At 45.1% G+C, this 22,972-nt stretch overlaps 1 protein-coding gene across 18 annotated transcripts in view; it reads right to left on the minus strand.

Annotated features, from left to right (window-relative positions):
- The window catches only part of LOC119965371 (teneurin-2-like), a 3,273,255-nt gene that overhangs the window by 1,328,937 nt on the left and 1,921,346 nt on the right, over nucleotides 1-22,972 (minus strand). The window contains exon 1 of one of the 18 annotated variants that reach the window (XM_038796053.1): nucleotides 8,870-9,170. The exons of the other annotated variants lie outside the window; for them this stretch is intronic. The gene's annotated coding sequence lies outside the window, so the exon portion shown is untranslated. Of the gene's footprint in view, nucleotides 1-8,869; nucleotides 9,171-22,972 lie in introns of those variants that run through there. 18 annotated transcript variants of the gene reach the window in all.

Here is a 22,972-nt window from a genome sequence, read left to right on the forward strand (position 1 = left end):
GTGCTCTGACTGTGAGATGTGGCAGGTCCGGGAGACTTCCAGCGTCCCGGATGGCTTCATCTGCAGAAAGTGCACCCAACTGGAGCTCCTCACAGACCGCATTGTTCAGTTCGAGCAGCAGTTGGATGCACTTAGGAGCATGCAGGTGGCAGAAAGCGCCATCGATAGCAGCTATATAAATGTGGTACACCCAAGGTGCAGGCAGAGAAATAAGTGACCACCAGAAGGGGCAGGCAGTCAGTACAGAAATCCCCTGTGGTTGTCCCCCTCTCGAACTGGTATACACCTTTGGATACTGTCGGGGGAATAGCCTATCAGGGGCAAACAACAGCAGCCAGAGTAGTGGCACCACGGCTGGCTCTGATGTTCAGCAGGGAGGGTCAAAGCGCAGAAGAGCAATAGTCATGGGGGACTCTATAGTCAGGGGCACAGATATGCACTTCTGTGGACGTGAAAGAGACTCCAGGATGGTCTGTTGCCTCCCTGGTGCCAGGGTCCAGGATGTTTCAGAACGGGTAGCGAGCATCTTGAAGGGGGAGGGCAAACAGGCAGAGGTCGTTGTACATATTGGTACAAACGACATAGGCAGGAAGGGGGATGAGGTACTGCAGCAGGAGTTCAGAGAGCTAGGCAGAAAGTTAAAAGACAGGACCTCAAGGGTTGTAATCTCGGGATTACTCCCTGTGCTACGTGCCAGTGAGGCTAGAAATAGGAAGATAGAGCAGCTAAACACATGGCTAAACAGCTGGCATAGGAGGGAGGGTTTCAGTTGTCTGGACCACTGGGAGCTCTTCCGAGGCAGGTGTGACCTGTATAAGAAGGACGGGTTGCATCTAAACTGGAGAAGCATAAATATCCTGGCCGCGAAGTTTGTTAGTGTCACACAGGAGGGTTTAAACTACTATGGCAGGGGGGTGGATACTGGAGCAATAGGTCAGTAGGTGAAAAACTTGAGGAAGAACTAGGAAGTAGGGCCACTATGGCTCTGAGGAAGAGCAGAAAGGGAGATGTTGCTGAAAACAGCAGGACTGGTGGCCTGAAGTGTGTATGTTTTAATGCAAGAAGTATAACAGGTAAGGCAGATGAACTTAGAGCTTGGATTAGTACATGGAACTATGATGAAAAAAAAAATGAAAATCACTTATTGTCACGAGTAGGCTTCAATGAAATTACTGTGAAAAGCCCCTAGTCGCCACATTCCGGCGCCTGTCCGGGGAGGCTGGTACGGGAATTGAACCGTGTTGCTGGCCTGCTTGGTCTGCTTTAAAAGCCAGCAATTTAGCCCAGTGAGCTAAACCAGCCCCTAAATGAAATGAAAATCGCTTATTGTCACAAGTAGGCTTCGAATGAAGTTACTGTGAAAAGCCCCTAGTCGCCACATTCCGGCGCCTGTTCGGCGAGGCTGTTACGGGAATCGAACCGTGCTGCTGGCCTGCCTTGGTCTGCTTTCAAAGCCAGCGATTTAGCCCTGTGCTAAACAGGGGGATATTGTTGCCATTACAGAGACCTGGTTGAGGGAAGGACAGGATTGGCAGCTAAACTTTCCAGGCTTTAGATGTTACAGGCAGGATAGAGGGGGAGGTAAAAGGGGTGGAGGAGTTGCGCTACTGGTTAGGGAGAACATCACAGCTGTACTGCGGAAGGATACTTCAGAGGGCAGCGAGACTATATGGGTAGAGATCAGGAATAAGAAGGGTGCAGTCACAATGTTGGGGGTTTACTACAGGCCTCCCAACAGATAGCGGGAGATAGAGGAGCAGATAGGTAGACAGATTTTGGAAAGGAGCAAAAGCAACAGGGTTGTTGTGATGGGAGACTTTAACTTCCCCAATATTGACTGGGACTCACTTAGTGCTCGGGGCTTGGACAGGACAGAGTTTGTAAGGAGCATCCGGGAGGGCTTCTTAAAACAATATGTAGATAGTGCAACTAGGGAAGGGGCTGCACTGGACCTGGTATTGGGGAATAGCCCGGCCAGGTGGTAGAAGTTTCAGCAGGGGAGCATTTCGGAAACAGTGACCACAATTCAGTAAGTTTTAAAGTGCTGGTGGACAAGGATAAGAGCGGTCCTAGGGTGAATGTGCTAAATTGTGGAAAGGCTAATTATAACAATATTAGGCGGGAACTGAAGAACACAGATTGGGGGCGGATGTTTGAGGGTAAATCAACATCTGACATGTGGGAGGCTTACAAATGTCAGCTGAAAGGAATTCAGGACCGGCATGTTCCTGTGAGGAAGAAGGATAAATATGGCAAATATCGCAATCCTTGGATAATGAGGGATATTGTAGGCCTCGTCAAAAAGGAAAAGGAGGCATTTGTCAGGGTTAGAAGGCTGGGAATAGACAAAGCCTGTGTGGAATATAAGGAAAGTAGGAAGGAACCTAAACAAGGAGTTAGAAGGGCTAAAAGTGCTTTTTACACGTACATAAAAAGCAAGAGGGTAGCCAGGGAAAGGGTCGGCCCACTGGAGGACAGGGGAGGGAATTTATGCGTGGAGCCAGAGGAAATGGGCAAGGTACTAAATGAATACTTTGCATCAGTATTCACCAAAGAGAAGGAATTGGTGGATGTTGAGTCTGGAGATGGGTGTTTAGACAGCCTGGATCACATTGAGATCCAAAAAGACGAGGTGTTGGGCGTCTTTAAAAATATTAAGGTGGATAAGTCCCTAGGGTTCTACCCCAGAATACTGAAGGAGGCAAGAGAGGAAATTGCTGAGGCCTTGATAGAAATCATAGGATCCTCACTGTCTTCAGGTGATGTTCCAGAGGACTGGAGAATAGCCAATGTTGTTCCTTTGTTTAAGAAGGGTAGCAAGGATAATCTAGGGAACTACAGGCCGATGAGCCTTACGTCAGTGGTAGGGAAATTACTGGAGAGAATTCTTCGACACAGGATCTACTGCCATTTGGAAGCAAATGGACGTATTATTGAGAGGCAGCATGGTTTTGTGAAGGGGAGGTCATGTCTCACTAACTTGATAGGGTTTTTCGAGGAGGTCACAAAGATGATTGATCCAGGTAGGGCTGTGGCTGTTATCTATATGGACTTCAGTAAGGCCTTTGACAAGGTCCCTCATGGCAGACTGGTACAAAAGATGAAGTCACACAGGTTTAGCACAGGGCTAAATTGCTGGCTTTGAAAGCAGACCAAGGCAGGCCAGCATCATGGTTCAACTCGGGTACCAGCCTCCCCGAACAGGCGCCGGAATGTGGCGACTCGGGGCTTTTCACAATAACTTCATTTGAAGCCTCCTTCTGACAATAAGTGATTTTCATTTCATTTTATTTCATTTCAGAGGTGAACTGGCAAGATGGATACAGAACTGGCCAGGTCTAGAAGGCAGAGAATAGCAATGGAAGGGTGCTTTTCTGATTGGAGGTCTGTGACTAGTGGTGTTCTGCAGGGATCAGTGCTGGGACCTTTGCTGTTCGTCGTATATATAAATGATTTGGAGGAAAATGTAACTGGTCTGATTAGTAAGTTTGTGGACAACACAAAGGTTGGTGGAATTGCGGATAGCGATGAGAACTGTCAGAGGATACAGAAGGATTTAGATTGATTGGAGACTTGGGCGGTGAGATGGCAGATGGAGTTTAATCAGGACAAATGTGAGGTAATGCATTTTGGAAGGTCTAATAAGGTATGGAATATCCAGTGAATGGTGGAACCCTCAAGAGTATTGACAGTCAGAGAGATCTAGGTGTACAGATCCACAGGTCGCTCAAAGGGGCAACACAGGTGGAGAAGGTAGTCAAGAAGGCATACAACATGCTTGCTTTCATTGGTCGGGGCATTGAGTATAAAAACTGGCACGTCGTGTTGCAGCTGTATAGAGCCTTAATTAAGCCACACTTGGAGTATAGTGTTCAATTCTGGTCGCCACACTACCAGAAGTATGTGGAGGCTTTAGAGAGGGTGCAGAAGAGATTTACCAGCATGTTGCCTGGTATGGAGGGCATTAGCTATGAGGAGAGGTTGAATAAACTAGGTTTGTTCTCACCGGAACAAAGGAGGTTGAGGGGCGATGATAGAGGTCAAGAAAATGATGAGGGGCATAGACAGAGAGGATAGTCAGAGACTTTTTCCCAGGGTAGAGGGGTCAATTACTAGGGGCATAGGTTTAAGGTGCGAGGGGCAAGGTTTAGAGGAGATGTACGAGTCAAGTTTTTTTAAACAGAGGGTAGTGGGTGCCTGGAACTCGCTGGCAGAGGAGGTGGTGGATGCAGGGACGATAGTGATGGTTAAGGGGCATCTTGACAAATACCTGAGTGGATGGGAATAGAGGGATGCGGACCCCGGAAGTGTAGAAGATTTTAGTTTAGACGGGCAGCATGGTCAGCGCAGTCTTGGAGGGCCGAAGGGCCTGTTCCTATGCTGTACTTTTCTTTGTTTCTCGATCAGTGTTCTCAGAAACAGATCTACTGGTCATTTATATATAATTTGATCCTTTGCTGTACCAAGGTTGGTTCCCACATTTTCCAACATAACAGTAATGATTACACTTTGAAAATAATTCATTTGATGGCACTTTGGGACATTCTGTAGCGTGAATTCGTGATTACAATATGTGTAAGCACAGATGTTTCCATTTTCATTCCTCTGAACTTCATGTTCCATTGTGTGCACGTGTAACCATTGGGAAATAATAGGCACCACTCCTCACAATTACTGAGGTATGAAAATGCAGATGGTTCAAATGTTCAAGTCCCGAAGACCCTCTTCGATCTGTAAGTTACCTCCTCCTGCAGCTGTCTATACTGAAGCCGTTATTGCACTAACAATTTCAGAATAAAGATCTTCCAAAGGGATAAGAAGACAAAAAGCTTGCTCTGAACAGCACCTTATTTACCAGGCACACATTGCAATTCATTCACAAGAAAGTGGAGTGGATAACTGATGGAAAAATAAACCGGTCAAGGCTGAACTTACTGCATTAGAATCCAATGGTCTGTTGTTTATTCCGTCTGAACAGTAAACACCAAATGTTATTGGCTCACTTCCATTTTGAGGACATGACTTTCTCTGTTCCTTTTCTCTCAAGCCTCCCTCCGCACATCTTGCACGATTCACACTCGAGAGTGTGAGCAAGTGGGGCAGCTTGTTACCAAGCATCAATCTAAGCCATAAGGAGACACATGAGAATTGCTTGGTTGGTTTTCTTTCCAATATCCTCTCCTACTTGATGAGTAAGTGCTTAGATCCCATTTGGGTTGCTCTGAAGTGGAATACCTGAAATGGTGAGCAAACAGTACTGCCCACTTTCCCATCTTCCTTGGCACGTGTTACTGTGGCAAAGCAATATGACACACCAGAATTTCAGCTGTATTTCACTGACCTTCTGCAAATCTGGATCAGCAGATGAACGGGTGATTATAATGAGCCTCACTGATATAGGATCATGTCTTTGGAAAGTGTTTGGTCATGAGTAAAGTGCAAATGACAAACTTGAGTGTTTCTCTCAATTTCTTCGGGAACAGAAATTTCAGGGTTTTGTTTGTTCTGGGCATTTGCCCTCATAGTCATTCTCCATTGTCTGGAGCAAATTAGGGAGTGCCCGTATGTCAATTGTACATGAAGTGTGGAATGAATGAGCCTTTTTGTTTTGTCTACACTGCCTTGGATTTTATTGATCACTTGTCTGTCAAGACAAAAGGACAAAAATGTGCCAGAAGAATTATATTCTAATGGCAACCTTCAGGCACCAGTATACCTCAGGTAATAAATGCAATCCTGCAATAATAATATCAATAATCTTTATTAAGTTTTAGTTTTTATTGGACTAAGTGTTTTCTTGCAACAAGTCACCTGATAATTCTCAAAGCCACTCAGAAACCAGTTTCCACTGGCTTTCGGATTTTCAATGCCATCCATCCATGATACACAGACAGCAAATCATGCTACATGTGAAAATAAATTAATGGAATTTGTTCTCCTGTTACCACACTAAATCGCATGTGCTTGGTCTAACACACTTCAGGTAACTTTGAAAATATTTTGGTCAGTATAATAATCATAATCCTTATAGTTACAAGTAGGCTTACATTAACACTGCAATGAAGTTACTGTGAAAAGCCCCTAGTCACTACATTCTGGCGCCTGTTCGGATACACAGAGAGAGAATTCAGAATGTCCAATTCACCTAACAGCATGTCTTTCGGGACGTGTGGGAGGAAACAGGAGCGCCCGGAGGAAACCCACGCAGACACAGGGAGAACAGGCAGACTCCACACTGACAGTGACCCAAGCCAGGAATCGAACCTGGGACCCTGGAGTTGTGAAGCAACAGTGTTACCCACTGTGCTACCGTGCCGCCCAGTAGTTCACACCAGCTCAAAAGAAAATCTCTAATCCTAATGCTACTTGCCATTGACAAACATTGTAATGGTTGTAAAATATTGCAACCAAGTAAGTGAACTGTAGTGTGCATTAGAAAAGACTTTCAGTACTGCCAGCTTACCATATGTGTATCACATAGTTTTGGTGCAGCATTCACACAGTCAATGTGCACATTATGGGTAGTTAGTGGTTAATAGGCCCAAGTAATTTGTCAGACTTGGCTCAGTGCTGGCATTCTCATCTCCCAGTCATAAGGTCTTGGGTTCAAGTCCCATCCCAGAAAGATGAGCATATAATCTATGTCGATACTTCAGTGCAGTGTTGAGGGAGCGCCCTGCTGTCAGAAATATTGTCTTTCACAAGAGACACTAAACTGTCTCAGTTCTGTCTGCACTCTCAGTTGGCATCACCTGAAGAAGAGCAATGGAGCTCTTCCAGTGTCCAGGCCAATATTTGTTTCTCACCGACATCATTAAAATAGATCATCAGATTGTCATCTGTGGGACCTTGGTAAGTGAAAATTAGCTATTGTGCTTCCCTACAAACAGTGACTATACTTCAAAAGTACCTGATGATATGCAAGTGCTGTTCCATGTCCTGTGGTCAGAAAAGGCAGTATCAAAAAGCAAGTTTTATCGTTCTATGAAATATTTATACATCTACCGTATCAATCTGAGAGGCTTTAAAAAAGCGAATCAGCAAAATGAAACCTGATTAATCAAGAGATACAATATTAGTTTAGCTTCTACTTGTTTATTCTTTTTTGTAAACACTGTGGCAAGCAAACAGACACGAGGATCTCTTGTCACCGAGGCTTGACATGTCGACATTCCTCACTGTGACTGATGTGACAGGAAGGGCATGATCTGATCAGACCCTTTGAGGTAATTATTAAATTCAGAATTAAAAACACCATCAGTTCATCAGTCAGCTGCTTCGGAGACTGTTTAGCTGGAGCATGAAGAAACTTTTGTTTGTTTTTTAGACATCTTCGCAATCTGGTTTCATTCAAAATGTTCTTCACAGATTCCTAAGAGTTTTAATAAATCCTTGTTATTATGATTGAACAACATTTTTTGCGATCATTTGTTAGCCCGTGAGCACTCTATTGTACCATATTGTACACCGTGCATTATTTAGTTGCTCTTAGGATCCAGTTAAGGTGTACCTTATTACTTGTGCCACAGTGACCGAAAGCAGCTGGTCAGAAATCAATTGATCTTTACACTCAGATCTCTATAGGATGACCATGGATAGCTGTGTCTATTTTCAAGCTCTTGATACCAAATTTAAAAAGCAAGGCACAGGTCATGATAAACTGCTTGAATACAAATCACCAGTCAGATCGCTAGTGTACCGCCAGGTATTTTGATCATTGCACATTATATCAATAATAAAACATTTCTCAAAAAGAATGAAGGAGAGGGACTGAAATTGAGTGGGAGAATGTGCCTTACATAATTTTATACCCTCCCCTTACCCCTTCACATTATCTCAAGTAATTAGGGGTTGATAAAATGGCCAATACCTTTGGGGTAAATGGTCAAAATAACCTTAAGAGGCAACCTCGAGGTGAGTGGCAGCTGTGTTGCTGAATCTAAATTCTGTCCTCACAATCATAGATCTACTACTACAACCATGCTTTACACTATAAATACCTCGCTTCATTTAAAAATCATTGCTTTAACCCTCGGAGGACTGCAGCAATGAGGCTGCAGCAAAACCAGAGACTGCAACAGGGGTTACAATTCCTCATTATTTTATTTAAAGTTTACTTTGCAGGGCAGCCAACATGTTAGATTGCTCCAGATTGCTTTTGGAGAGAGAGATTTTTAAAAAAACTTGTCAGAGAACTGGATTTATGAGAGTGACAGGAAAATCAAAAGAACGGAGATCGGCTTTGTATTCTGAAAGCTAGCTCCTCAGCACCCTGGGGTTAAATCATACAGCTCAATAGCAACATAGGAACCGATGAAGATTGATTATTGCAAATCAAGCACACAATATATCGACTTGAGGAAGTGTTAACATCATACAAGTTAAATTAATCCTTGACCTAACTGGTTTGTAAATCACTATTGAGGAGGAATAAGGATGAGGGGGCACACAAGCCTGGCAGCAAGTGGAAATTGCCTATTATGAATTTTCGAAAACAGTAATCATTAATATTGTACATGACAAAGATAACATGGCATTATTTTGAAAACTCCTACGGTTAGAGCATTAAAAGCAGCCCCAACAATTTGTGACAGTGATCTCCCTGTTTTTGCATTCCAGCACATGCTCTCTGAATGATAGCAAAGCTAGAGTGCATCATCATACACTGAGAAGCAGTGAAGCCCTTTTATCAGCTTTCTGCCTGCTCCAAATCTGCCTTGTTTCACCTTCCCTGGTACATCTGCACTCTACTCAGTATTGCCACCTCACATCAGGCATGACGGTCAGAAAGCGAGCGCCTTGAAAGGAAAACATTTGTACACCTGAAATCGCCTGTCAAAATTTCTACGAGAGTCTTAATATTCCTTACCACTCCATTCACCATGACCAGCAGTTGCTTCCTCTATTTCCTAGCTTCACGTCTGAATCAAAGTTTGTCCACTTTTCCTTTCTGCAGTGGGTCAGTCCTTTGCATATAATATTTGAAAGGAAAGGAAAGCTCGCAAAATCATAATTAAGACAAAAACAAGGAAACCCCCGAGGTATTGTCAGCTCCAGTTGCAGCATGAAATGTTGCTCACTAGGTGAGCTCAAACATTACGGACGACCGAGCTCGTGTATACAACCTTCTTCCGATTCAACCCAAAACAGTGCCACAGACTGAATGGAGGATAACATCCAATCCTGTGCTTAGAGCCAGGGGTACCCATGCATATCAAATTGGGCTGTACCAATGCAGGGTAAGGGAAAGGGGGAGGTTGATAGTAGTGGTGTGATAATATTCCACAGAAATCAAACATATTCTTCTGATCTGCTGAAGATTTCATTGAAAGCCATTAACCCCCGTAAGTCCGGAAAGGTAACCTTTGCAGACTGCTGTATAGTGTCTGGAGAGGAAAAAGCAATCCAGCTAAAATTTTGACAAAGCAGTCTTGCTGAAATCCTTATTTCAAAGCACTTGCCAGTATAAACAGTGGGAAGCACCTCACTTTGGGTATAGATCGCTTCAGATGCAATTTTTAACCAGGTGGAAACCCAGGTTACTAACTCCTCCCCGTCAGCTGCAGTCCAGCATTAGCTGCCAGCACAACAAATAGGATAGGACAGGATAAAACTCACCGCCCCCCCCCCCCCCCCCCGGAAATAAAGCTGAATCTGACTGATGAAGGTGACAGAGAATCTGCAATTTTTAAAGGAATGGTACAGCAGAAAATAGCCTCAGATCTTTGTGTGTACGTGTTAAATATAGAATCACCAAATGAGTAATAAAGCTGGAATTTAATCAAGGGGATCAGCTGATGCCATAAACCATGAGGGCAAAGCTCGAGTGGGTTTATGGACATCATCAGGACTCCCAGAGATCAAATGACCAGTTCTCTTATTTTTTTTTGCCTGCATTACGTCCTGTATAAAACAGGTGCAGTGTTAAGGCTAGCTAAAAGTATTGCTGAGATGACATATAATAGAGTGGGAAAGGATATTGTGGTGTCACCACTGCAGCATAATTCTGTTATCTGGCACTGAGGAGGGTACAATTACTATCACAATTCAGAAACAAAATTGAGTATCTATGACAGAGTTGTAGAAATTATAATATGCTTGGAGCATTGAGCTGCTCGTCTGCACACTATGAGTTCATTTAGATTCCAGAGTACATTCAGGTGTCATTGACTTTAAGAGAAAAGCAAATTACTGCGGATGCTGGAATCTGAAGCGAAAGGGAAAATGCTGGAAAATCTCAGCAGGTCTGGCAGCATCTGTAGGGAGAGGAAAGAGCTAACGTTTCGAGTCCGATGACTCTTTGTCAATGCTTTGTTATCAGCTTTGACAAAGAGTCATCAGACTCGAAACATTAGCTCTTTTCTCTCCCTACAGATGCTGCCAGACTTGCTGAGATTTTCCAGCATTTTCCCTTTCGTCATTGACTTTAAGGCTTCAGGTAGCCATTTACTCCTTCAGTAGCCATCACCTCAAGTGACTACTTTACCCGTGGCAGGGGGTGGTGCAGGCCAAGTGGATAGCCTGGCAAGTTCTACTGGGAGAGCTGTGTGACGGGCAAGAAGAAGGCCTGGGAACCCCTTTGGGTCGTCTGTTCCTACTAGTGATACTCCTCTAACTGCACACCGAAGTCCTCTGCCAGTTTTGAAGACCTTCTAATTCCACACCTCTCATTGCTATAGAAGAATTCACTTCTTAGAATCATAGAATTTACAGTGCAGAAGGAGACTATTCGGCCCATCGAGTCTGCACCGGCCCTTGGAAAGAGCACCCTACGTAAGCCCTATGCCTCCACCCTATCCCTGTAAGCCCACCAAACCTTTTGGACACTTAGGGAAAAATTAGCATTGGCCAATCCACCTAACCTGCACATTTTTGGACTGTGGGAGGAAACTGGAGCACCCGGAGGAAACCCACGCAGACACAGGGAGAAAGTACAAACTCCACGCAGGCAGTCACCCGAGGCTGGAATTGAACCCAAGTCCCTGGAGCTGTGAGGCAGCAGTGCTATACACTGTGCTTCCGTGCCACCCAAACTTGGGAACATAAATTAACTCACTCTGACATGGTGAATAGAGGAAAACAGTGTCCCTGGAAATCCCAGCACATACACTAAGGTCACTCCCTGCCAGGGTTCTCCAGCTTTGAATCTGCTGGAGTTAGCTGGTTTGGAAGAAATATGCTGAATCAGCATGAGCATGACAGGATCCTATATGACTTGGGGCATGTTTTGGGAATATTCCACAGGCCAAAAAATCTGTATTTTCATTTGAAGTTGGTTGAGCTCTCATAGCACAGGTAAAATTAATAATCCCCAATTCTCTGCCAAAGATTACTTTTGAACCAGGTTAATTCTTTATGCTGGGTGGGAGATGGCTTCTCTCTTATTGTCATATCCCAGAGTGACCTGCCTTGGCTTGGCTTTGTGGATTAGTATCTCTCATCACAAGTCTGTTTCTGTCAAGTGACAATAGTATCAATGCTTTCCATTGTCCACATAATGGGTTGATGGCTGAGCAATTTGCAAATCAATGGAGGGTATTTTATAACCCTGTTAACATTCTAGCCATGAATAGACTCCCAAATGTATCTATATGTAATTCCATCTTCATGGGGCCAGCAAGTCTAACAATAACTGTTCATTTAAGTCTCTACTGTGGGAGGTACTCCAAGGTCATATACATTACGCTGTTTTTCCAGAGGCATGACAGACATGAAGCTAGTCCCTGACAATGCAGAAACCACAAATCTGACTCTATGGGGTTCAATGAGTGATGGTGATTGTCCACATTTCAGGATGTCTCTCAAAAGTAAAAGTGTCCATCTTCCTCATAGGTTTTATGGGCGTATGTTACAACCATTGCAATCCATTTTCAGCTGGATAAATCAAACTGCACAAAGCTACGATCCTTCAATACATAAATACATGTTTTCAAGAATGTTATTTTAAAAACAATGTTCTGAAACATTGCCTGATAGTGCTGGTTCATGTCAGATTTTACATTTAGCAGAAATATGAAGAGAAGCAAACACTCCTTTGACCAAGCAGAATTTTGCTGCAATTTGAAGCCAGATTGCCAATTGAGCCCAAAGTGTAAACTCTATCGCCACGTCTTTATTTAAACAGAAAACATCTTGGAACATGTCCAATCCACATCTTTTATTACAATAACAGATTTGGCTTCTTTGGTTTCTCTTTGTAGCTCAATATTTTAAACCTGGACTCTTCTCTTTCAGTCCTTTCAACTGCTTTATGGATTTTCGTCAAGTATCTCAAACGCACAATGGATCATAATTCTTTAAATATCTTCTTATACATTCCTTTTAACTCTGAGTATCAGAGTTGCTTTTTCATCTATACATGTTAACACTGGATTTGTCTAAGAAATTGCCAGTATATACTGTGACGGTGCTTCCACTATTTGGTCACTGAATTCTGACTTTTCATTGACAACGATATCTGTTCTTCCGAGCCCATATTTATTAATATTAAGTCTATTTCCACAACCAGTAGCTCACTGTCAATCTTTTTGAATTCGATCCATTTTCTCCAAAATCCTACTTGGGCATGCGACCTCATGGATAATTTACAATTGAACAAATTCATCAATGTCATTTATAAATAAGAACCGCGAAGGGGGAGGATTTTCCCTTCCCGGAAAGCCTGGAATGCATTCCCCAATGGGAGAGAATTGGGCGTCAGAGGAAAATCAAGATCGGCAATGGGCGCCGACCGAACACAATGCTCCAACCCCTCAATGGCGACGTGAACATGGTACACGATGTGCACTGGCAGGGTGATGTAAAAATGCAAATGAGTCTTCATGACTCATCTGCAGTGATTTGGACGCACCTGGCACTCTATGCTCTGGCCTCCCATGATTCTCTGGTCCCCGCAGCCAGGAATCATGTGAGTGCGGATGACTTTTGGTTTTTAGTAGCGTGGCTCTGATGTGATGGATCTTGCGGTGGGCCAAGGGGACAACAGTTGTCCCTTTGGCGCACCACGAGGTCCACAATGCCAGGGACACACTGGTAGAGACCATATGGGCCAATCCAAACTCCAGGCCCCCCAACAATGCACTGCCTATCCATGCCTCCTCTACCAGACCCCTCATGCCCCTCTCACAAGGACTCCTGTTAAAGGGGGACAACCCACAAGGACCCCTCCAATAGCAGGACCCCCCACAGAGACCCCTGTAATAAGGCGATTCCCCACAGGGACCCCTGTAATAAGGGGACCCCCTCATAGGGACTACTGTAACTGTAGGACACACCAAAGGAACCCCTGTAATAGGGAGCCCCCACAAAGAGAGGTAAGTGCAGTGAAATTAAATGCTTCCGTGATTAGAATGCACTTACATCTCTTTTGATGTGGTCCATGTTTACAAATATTGGGGTTTCACCACTTCAGCCACTGAAGCGTGAATGGATATGAATGGATCAAAGCTGCATATGTTTGTAAAAGTTGTCAATCACAGACCACTACTCGAAAGAACAAAGAATTAAGAACAATACAGGACAGGAAAGGCCCTTCAGCCTTCCAAGCCTGTAAAGGTCTATTTAACCCTTGGTTAAAACCCTCAGAACTGCCTTGTGCCAAATCCTTTTATACCCATCCTATCCATGTATTTGTCGAGATGCCTTTTGAACGCCGTTAATGTAACTGCTTCCACAACCTCCCTTGGCAATGCATTCCAAGCACTCACCACCCTCTGTGTAAAAGGCCTGCCTCACACATCTCCTATAAACCTTGCCCCACAGACCTTGAATCTATGCCCCCTGCTGACTGACCCGTCACCCTGGGAAAGAGTGACTGCCCATCCACTCTATCCATGCCCCTCATAATCTTGAGACGTCTATCGGGTCACCCCTCATCCTCCTGTCGTTATAATGAAAACAGTCCGAGTCTATTCAGCCTCTCCGCATAACTGACACCCTCCAGACCAGGCAACATTCTGGTAAACCTCCTCTGCACCGTCTCCAAAGCCGCCACATCCTTTTGGTAGTGTGCCGAACAGAATTGTGTGCAATATTCCAAGAGCGGCCTCACCAAGGTTCCATACAACTGTAGCATGACTTGCCAGTTTTTATACTCGATGCCCCATCCAATGAAGCAAAGCATTCCGTATGCTTTCTTGTCATATGCACCTTGTCAACTTGTGCTTCCACTTTCAAAGATCTGTGGATCTGCATGTCCAGATCTCTCTGACTTTCTATATTTCTAAGAATTTTGCCATTTACTGTATATTTCCCCTCTATGTTAGACCTGCCAAAATGCATTACCTCACATTTGGCTGGACTGAACTCCATTTGATATTTCTCTGCCCAAATCTCCAGCCTACCTATGTCCTGCTGTATCCTCTGACAATCCTCACCACTATCTGCCACTCCACCAACCTTGGTGTCACTTATCAATTTACTAATCAGACTAGCTACATTTTCCTCCAAATTGTTTCTGTATACTACAAACAACAGTGGCCCCAGCACAGATCCCTGTGAAACACCACTAGTCACAACCTTGCATTAAGAACAACACCCTTCTATTGATACCCTTTGCCTTCTGTGACCGAGCCAGTTCTGTATCCATCTTGCCACCTCACCTCTAATCCCGTGAATTCACCTTTTGTACCAGTCTGCCATGAGGCACCTTGTCAAAGGTTTTACTAAAGTCCATGTACACAACATCCACCACCCTCCCTTCAGAAAATATCTTTGTCACCTCCTCAAACAACTCGATCAAGTTAGTGAGATATGACCTCCCATTCACAAAACCATGCTGTCTATCGCTAATGTGTCCATTTGTTTCCGAATGGGGGTATGTCCTGTCCCTGAAAATGTTCTCCAATAATTTACCTACTACCACCATAAGGCTCATTGGCACATAGTTTCCTGGATTATCTCTGCTACCTTTCTGAAACAGCGGTACCACATTAGCAATTCTCCAGTCCTCTGGAATCTTATCTGTAGGCAATGAGGATACAACGATGTCCGTCAAGGCCCCAGCAATTTCCTCCCTTGCTTCCCTCAGTATTCTGGGTTAAATCCCATCCAGCCCAGGAGATGTAGCTACCTTAATATCTTTTAAAGCACCCAAAGAGGGCAGCACGGTGGCGCAGTGGGTTAGCCCTGCTGTCTCACAGCGCCGAGGTCCCAGGTTCGATCCCAGCCCTGGGTCACTGTCCATGTGGATTTTGCACATTGTCCCAGTGTTTGCGTGCTTTCGCCCCCACAACCCAAAGATGTGCAAGGTAGGTGGATTGAACACGCTAAATTGCCCATTAATTGGAAAAAAATGAAAAGGGTGCATCAAATTTATAAAAAGAAAAAAAAAGCACCCAATAACTCCTCCTTTTTGATGTCAACAAGCTATGAATCTCTTGCAGCCAATAGAACTGTGGGAACCAAACGCAGGTCACAGCTGCTCTCCTTCGAGGAATAGACACATGGAGCTGCAAGGTGTTACACCAAAATACTTCCCACTGCCCCTGTCTGCACTGCTCTCTAGCTTCCAGGGGTCCCTTTTCTGGGAGGGGGGCATCAGTGTGGGGGGGGGGGGGGGTGGTCTGTGGATGGGGTTTATTTAGGCAGGGTATCCCTGTGGGGGCTTCCCCTATTACAGGGGTACCTGTATTGTGGGTGGGAGGGGCGTGGCCTCTCGCTATCGCACTGGCGGGGATGTGCCGCAGCCGAAAATGGGTGCGTTGGGATGGAGAATCCCGCCCATAGTCTTCCAAATGAGGAATCCAGCCTACGTTATTTAACTCTGGAAAAATCCACTGGTGTCCAATTGCAACATTGGTCACTGATTACCCATTTGTTTCCTTTCACTTCGGCAATTGTTACCCAATTTACATCCCCATCCTTCATAAGAAGAACCTTCATAATAGCCACATTTTATTCAATACCCTGCAATAATTAAGATGCAAAACAATCACATCGACATCAGAAAGTACTGAGTTAAAAATTAGTGTCTGCATGGCATGACCTGTTTTTCATGAATTTCTATTATCTGGGGATCTTCAGCTATACTCTTTTGAAATATCCATGAATTCACTTTTCAAATACATCACGCATTAAGAATGGATAATAATGTATTCACATGATCTTGGAAAGTTAAGACTCTCTGTTGCATCTGCGAAATGTTCGCTTCCCAAGTGCTGTGAAGAGGAATATTAAAACAGATAATAACCTAATATTTATTATTGTCACAAGTAGGCTTACATTAACACTGCAATGAAGCTACTGTGAAAATCCCCTAGTCGCCACACTCCGGCACCTGTTTGGGTACACTGAGGGAGAATTCAGAATGTCCAATTCACCTGACAAGCATATCTTTCGAGATTTGTGGGAGGAAACTGGAGCACCCGGAGGAAACCTACACAGACATGGAGAGAACGCGTAGATTCCGCACAGGCAGTATACCCAAACTGGGGAATTGAATCTGGGACCTTGGTGTTGTGAAGCAACAGTGCTAACCACTATGCTCCCATGCTGCCCTGTAGAAGTCAATATTTTTCCCTTTTCTAGACTGTGATAGAAAGATTCAACAACGCTCGTTAAGAAAACATAACAAAGCTTTATTTACGAATTACAACTGCATGCAGAAATGGCTGAAACTTGAAGTCAGAGAGCAGTCAACAAAACTGCTGTTTCCTTCTCAAGTTCGCGCTTTCACAGAGAATCAGCTCAGTATTTATACATTATCAGAATCAGGATTACGTGACTACAGCTTGGTCAGGAATTCGATCAGAAGTACAAACATAAGCAATATCAGAAAAGAGGCGTCACCTTGCTGACCTTTCAGGACTCTATGTCTCATACCATAATCTTGTCCTTTGATCGCATGTTTAAGAATCGGAGGAGACTTGTTCTGACCCTATCTTGTCGTATTTAGACTGCTTTGGGTTATGACGAGTTAGTCTTATCAGAATTTACGGAGCCCAGGCATTTTGGAACAGCTTGACCTTCTCAGATCTTATTCAGGCTTTAGGTTATGCAAAGTCAGCTTTTCTTACATTGTACCCAGTAGTTGACCAGTTTTCCCATCATGCCATTATTTACTTCGTACAACATCACAGCCCGATGTAAGAGATTTTACAAGTATATAAAAAGGAGAATATCTAAAGTAAATGTAGGTCCCTCAGATGCAGGAACAGGAGAAGGTATCATGGGATATGAGGAAATTGCAGACACATCAAAGAAATATTTTGTGTCTGTCTTCACATTAGAAGACACAAATGACATCCCAGAGGCAGAGGGTAACCAAAGGCTAAAAGAAATGAGGAACTCTAAATAATGAAACGAAACTCAACCAAGAAAACATTGCAGAGAAACTTAAGGAAATAAGAATCAACTAGTCCCCAGGACCCGATGGCCGACATTATAGCTTCTAAAATGAGGTAATGGAAACACAGGATACTGCGGGGTTATCCAGTGAAATGCTGGAATCTATCATTGACAAAGATATTACGATGCACTTAGGCACTTAGAAAAGCAGAGTATGATTGAACATAGTCACCATGATCTTACAAAAGGGAAGTTACTGTTGACAAATTATTAGAGCATTTTGAGGAATGGAACCGATAGGCTAGGTAAAGGTGAGTCAGTAGAGATACTGGACGAAATTCTCCAACCCCACGCAGGGTCGGAGAATCGCCCGGGGGCGCCGATAATCCCGCTCCCACCATGTTCACAATTCTCCCACCCGCCATAAAACGGCGTTCTTCAAATCCCGCCCCCCGCCTCGGGGAACGGCTGGCGCTGGCGGGATGCCGTTGGTTATTCAGGCTTAATTATTCTCTGGCCCGGATGGGCCGAAGTCCCGCCGACGTGGCCACGGTTCACGTCGGTGAAAATCAAAGTTGGTTTATAATGGCGTCAACCATTGATGATGGTTGACGCCGTTCAGCTTGGAGGTGGGTTACAGGACGGGGAGAAAGACAAATTACCTACTTTGAGTGCCGGGGGTGGGGGGAGGGGGGTGGTGTGAAGAGAGAGAGTGAAATCACTTACTTGAATGCCGGGGGGTTGGGGGGAGGGTTCGTGAAGAGAGAGAGTGAAATCACTTACTTGAGTGCCGGGGGGTGGGGGTAGGGGTGGGGGGTAGAGGTAGGGGTGGGGGGTAGGGGTGGGGGTAGGGGTGGGGGGTAGGGGTAGGGGTGGGGGGTTGGGGGGGGGGGGTTTGTGAAGAGAGAGAGTGAAATCACTTACTTGAGTGCCGGGGGTGGGGGTAGGGGTGGGGCGGGTAGGGGTAGGGTGGGGGGTAGGGGTGGGGGGTAGGGGTAGGGGTGGGGGGTAGGGGTGGGGAGTAGGGGTAGGGGTGGGGGGTAGGGGTGGGGGGTAGGGGTGGGGGGGGGGTGGGGGTTGGGGGGGGTGGGGGTTGGGGGGGGTTTGTGAAGTGAGAGAGTGAAATCACTTACTTGAGTGCCGGGGGGGTAGGGGTGGGGGGTAGGGGTGGGGGGGAGGGGTGGGGGGGGGGGGGGGAGAACTCAAGGTTCTGCAAGATGGCATAATTAAGTTCAAACATTTGGAGTAATAAATAATGAGGATTACCAAGAGGGCAGCAAATTTTCTTCTCTCTCTCTCTCAGATAAGGCACGCAGCACAATATACTCGCCATTTAAAAAAAAAACAAGGCATTCACATCTATTCCAGCCGTTTTGGTTGCGGACTCTGCCACCCCTACCCCCCGGCACTCAAAGTAAGTGATTTCCCTCTCTCTCCTCACAAACCCCCCCCACCCCCTACCCCCCCACCCCTACCCCCCACCCCCCACCCCCCTACCCCCCACCCCCCCACCGCCTACACACCCCACCCCCTACCCCCCCACCCCTACCCCCCACCCCCCACCCCCCCACCCCCTACCCCTACCCCCACCCCCCCCCCCCCCCCCAACGCCGGGCGGCGTTGATGATGTCGCCCGACGTCAACCAACGCGCCACTTCCGCAGCGGGTGAAACTGACGCGTACAGCGTCACTCCGCTGCTGGCCCTTTCGGGACAGGAGATTTTGGGCTGATAAGCGGGCCCCGACGCCTGAGTCACCAGCGCCGTTTTTGCCTGCCGATCAAGGGCATCACGATGGACTTCGGTGAATTTCGCCCACTATAATTCGATTTCCAAAAGCCATTCAATGAGGTTCCATACAAAAGATTAATGCAAGATATATGAATAGGGTGTTGGGGGCATTATATCAGCATGGCTGGAGAATTAGTTAGTGGGCAGGAAGCAGAGAATAGTGATAAATGGAGCATTTTCAAGTTGGCAGGGTGTCAATCTGTCATGAAAAGGTAACTTATGTGTGAGTGACACAAATCAGTAACGTTACTGGCTAACCAAACATATACTGAACTGTGAAAAAATTTAATTTTAAAGACTAGAAAAGCTGGCTAAATATCTCCGCCACAAGTCAAATGATGCCTTGTATTGGCGGTGACCAGCTTCTGGAAGGTTAGATGGGCAATTACAAATCAAACTCTGAAATTCAAACTGAGACACTAACTTAGTGGTGGTCAACCTGTCACCTGGGGGCCACATGCGGCCCATCTGGGTTATGAGGGAGGCCCACAAAACATTTAGTTGACCATTGCCCACGTGCAGCATTGACACATTCTGCTGATCTCCATCCATGGAGGCACGTAAAGTGAGGGCAAGTGAAGTGAGATGCATGCTGATTTTACACAACATTGACTGGGAGAGCTGAGCACTCCCCCTGCTTCCAAAATGTAATTATTTCTTTTGTTTTTACCATTTGAAGTAAACATATAAATGATTAAGCATTTTCTGTGTCATGCTGTGAAATATATCGGGTGTGTATTAAATGCATTCAATCTTATTCATGAGGTCATGGTTAGTAGACAAGCTTCTGGCCCACTGAGATGAAGGAGGGCCATTCATGCGGCCCACTCTCTAGCGTAGGCTGCCCATCGCTGCTCTAACTCTCCTTATTACTGATATGTGTGCACATTTGCGTGTGTGTGTATGTGTGCGCATGCACATGGATATATGTGGGGACTGCATAAGGGTAAAATGTTTGGCATGATGATTTTATTATTTTCCTCTTTGGTTTAATGACTAAATTCTTTAACTCTTGAAAATGTTGATTGATTGGCTCTGTCTTGCTCACTGCATTAATTTGGAAAAGGCATATCCTTGGGAAACAGAACTTACGCCATGTTTTGAGATCCCAAGAGGCTGCGTAGAGAAGAGCCAGTTCATTCCCTCTCACCTAGTTGTCACAAATCATTTCAGACTGCAATATGGAGAAATTTCTTGAGGGCTGTGAATCATTGAATCATCAAAAAAAGGGGCTGTTAGCACAGGGCTAAATCGCTGGATTTGAAAGCAGGCCAAGCAGGCCAGCAGCACGGTTCGATTCTCGGAACAGCCTCCCCGAACAGGTGCCGGAATGTGGCGACTAGGGGCTTTTCACTGTAACTTCATTCGAAGCCTACTTGTGACAATAAGCAATTTTTAGGGGCTGGTTTAGCTCACCAGGCTAAATCGCTGGCTTTTAAAGCAGACCAAGCAGGCCAGCAGCACGGTTCGATTCCCGTACCAGCCTCCCCGGACAGGCGCCGGAATGTGGCGACTAGGGGCTTTTCACAGTAAATTCATTGAAGCCTACTTGTGACAATAAGCGATTTTCATTTCATTGAAATTTTCTACACATCAATGTGTATATTCAAAGCTGACGTTTGGGCTTTCAGAGAATCAAACGATACTGTGAGCTAGGTAGAGAATGAAAGTGATGCAGATGATCAAGCATAATTGCATTGAATGGTGCAGAATATTCACAAGACCATTTGATCTGTTCCTACTCCTGTTTTGTATCCTAGTTTTGCCAAACTGACATGACTGATATAGTATCCGGAATAGATGCAGAGCAGCAGAGCAATGTGAATCTGGTGTGAAGGACGGTTTCCACATTCTTTCCACATTGTCGTTGACTGCACCCAAAGAAGGAACCTGGGTCAAGGAACCTGGCAATGTGATTTGCAACAGGGCCCTTATCCATCAAGATCCTGGGATCACCATGAAGGAAGCAGAAAAGGAATGGTTAAAATTAAGTCTCCCCTCTTTCCACATCTATCCTGGCTTTTGGTTGTTAATCTCCTCTTGCTAATGGCCAGGAATACACCTTTAAGGGTCTTGGGCCTACAGCCATACATTTCTTTGCAATCCTTACAGGAGAAGTACAAGGTTGTTCTGAGGAGGAAAGTCCATGTCAGAGGACCATTATGACTGTGCAAGTGCCCTGCATCAGGGATAAACTGATCCAACCTTTCATTGGGACAGCAGGCTTTCAACTCCAGCCTCGAATATGTTAAATGTTTGGTCACTACTGTAAGTACTGGTTTGCAAATCTCCACAATCACATCAAAAATATCAACTTATCCCTTTCAAACTCAATACGTAGGATTTATGCTTACAGAGCCTTTTGCTGTTGCTTTTATTCTGTGTGTGTCTTCCACCTGCCACCGGACTGCGCCCTCAACCCACATACCGTCCACCCGGAATTGAATCTCTCACATCCTTGTCATTCTTGTTGGAGAAGAGCTGGAGATCTATTTGAAGTGTTGGCTAGTGTCGACTTGAGAGATGAACAGACACTTCCAACACTGATGAAAGTTCAACTCAATTTTATTAACTACTTCTAACTAACTAACACACGATGACTGTGGGTCTAAATGATGCTAACTTAAACTAGAGACCTAAGCCTTGTCTGAACCAATTGATTCTCTCAGCACGTGTTGTAAGTCTGTGCTGGGCTGGATGAGTTCTTGTTACACTCAGAGGCAGCACCCAGAATGAGTGGGAACCGTGGTGCCCTCTGCCTTTATAGTATGCGTATTCTAACTGGTGATTGGCTGCGGTGTTTGTACATGTTGATTGGTCCCTGTGTGTGTCCATCAGTGTGTGTCTGCACCATGATATACTGGTGTATATTATGACACTATTTGGTAGCTATTCTGCAGTTTCAACCACTTGTGGATGTGCGCAAAAGGAGTGCCAGAAATGTAACAACTCTTCCATTAAATCGCATACTTCTTTCCACCCTTAATTCAGCCAAATGCAATGCAATCGTATGCTACATAATTCATTTAAACCGACAGTCAAAGCATCATAGCTGATTGTCCACATGTGACCAGAATGATGAAATTACCCAAAGCAGAATATTTAAATCCAATATCTGCAGTGCACAAGACCCTTAATTTAACTGACTGCCAAAATGCAACTGCACAGGTGGCACAGTCGATTCCAACATTGTCCTTTACCTTGGGGACTCTTCATCTCAAACGAAGTCAAACATTAATGATTACAATATTTTCATCATGCAAGAAAGCTTGCAAAGAAGGAAAATCCAGGCAGAAAATCACCTCTTTCTGATGACCTCACCTCATGAATTAAAACTGGTGTTACAACAAAAGAGCTTAACAGGTTTGTATAATAATCCTCTGCCTCCTGTGTTTAGTGGCGGCACCAATCTATGTAAACGTAATCAATTAATACCTGCATTAAAATAGTGGAAAGTTTTAAAATACTGACAGCAGTAATGTCTAAGCTCCCTGTGCAAACCACGACCTTCAATGTTCACTTCCTTCACCACCGTCACACAGTGGCGGCAGCGAGTACCATTCACAAGATTCACTCCCGTGGGCTTCCCAATGGCGCAGGGGTGCCCACAATGGGAAAGCCCATTGGCCGGCTGCCAGGATGGAGGATCCTGCTGCCGGCGGAGCGCGCCGGAGCAGGAAATGAGAATCTTACCCATGATCCTATCACCTAGGAGGACAAGGAAAGCAGACACGTGGGAACACTGCCATCTACAAGTTCCGTTCCAAGCCACACACCACCCTGAGTTGGAAATATATTGCCTTCTTTCGCTGTCACTGAGTCATTGTCCTGAAATTCTATTCCTACCAACACTGCAGGTGTACCTACACTAAATAGGCTGCAGTGCTTTAGTGAGA

The sequence above is a fragment of the Scyliorhinus canicula genome, chromosome 4 (genome assembly GCF_902713615.1).
Source record: "Scyliorhinus canicula chromosome 4, sScyCan1.1, whole genome shotgun sequence".
Classification (NCBI taxonomy): Eukaryota; Metazoa; Chordata; class Chondrichthyes; order Carcharhiniformes; family Scyliorhinidae; genus Scyliorhinus; species Scyliorhinus canicula.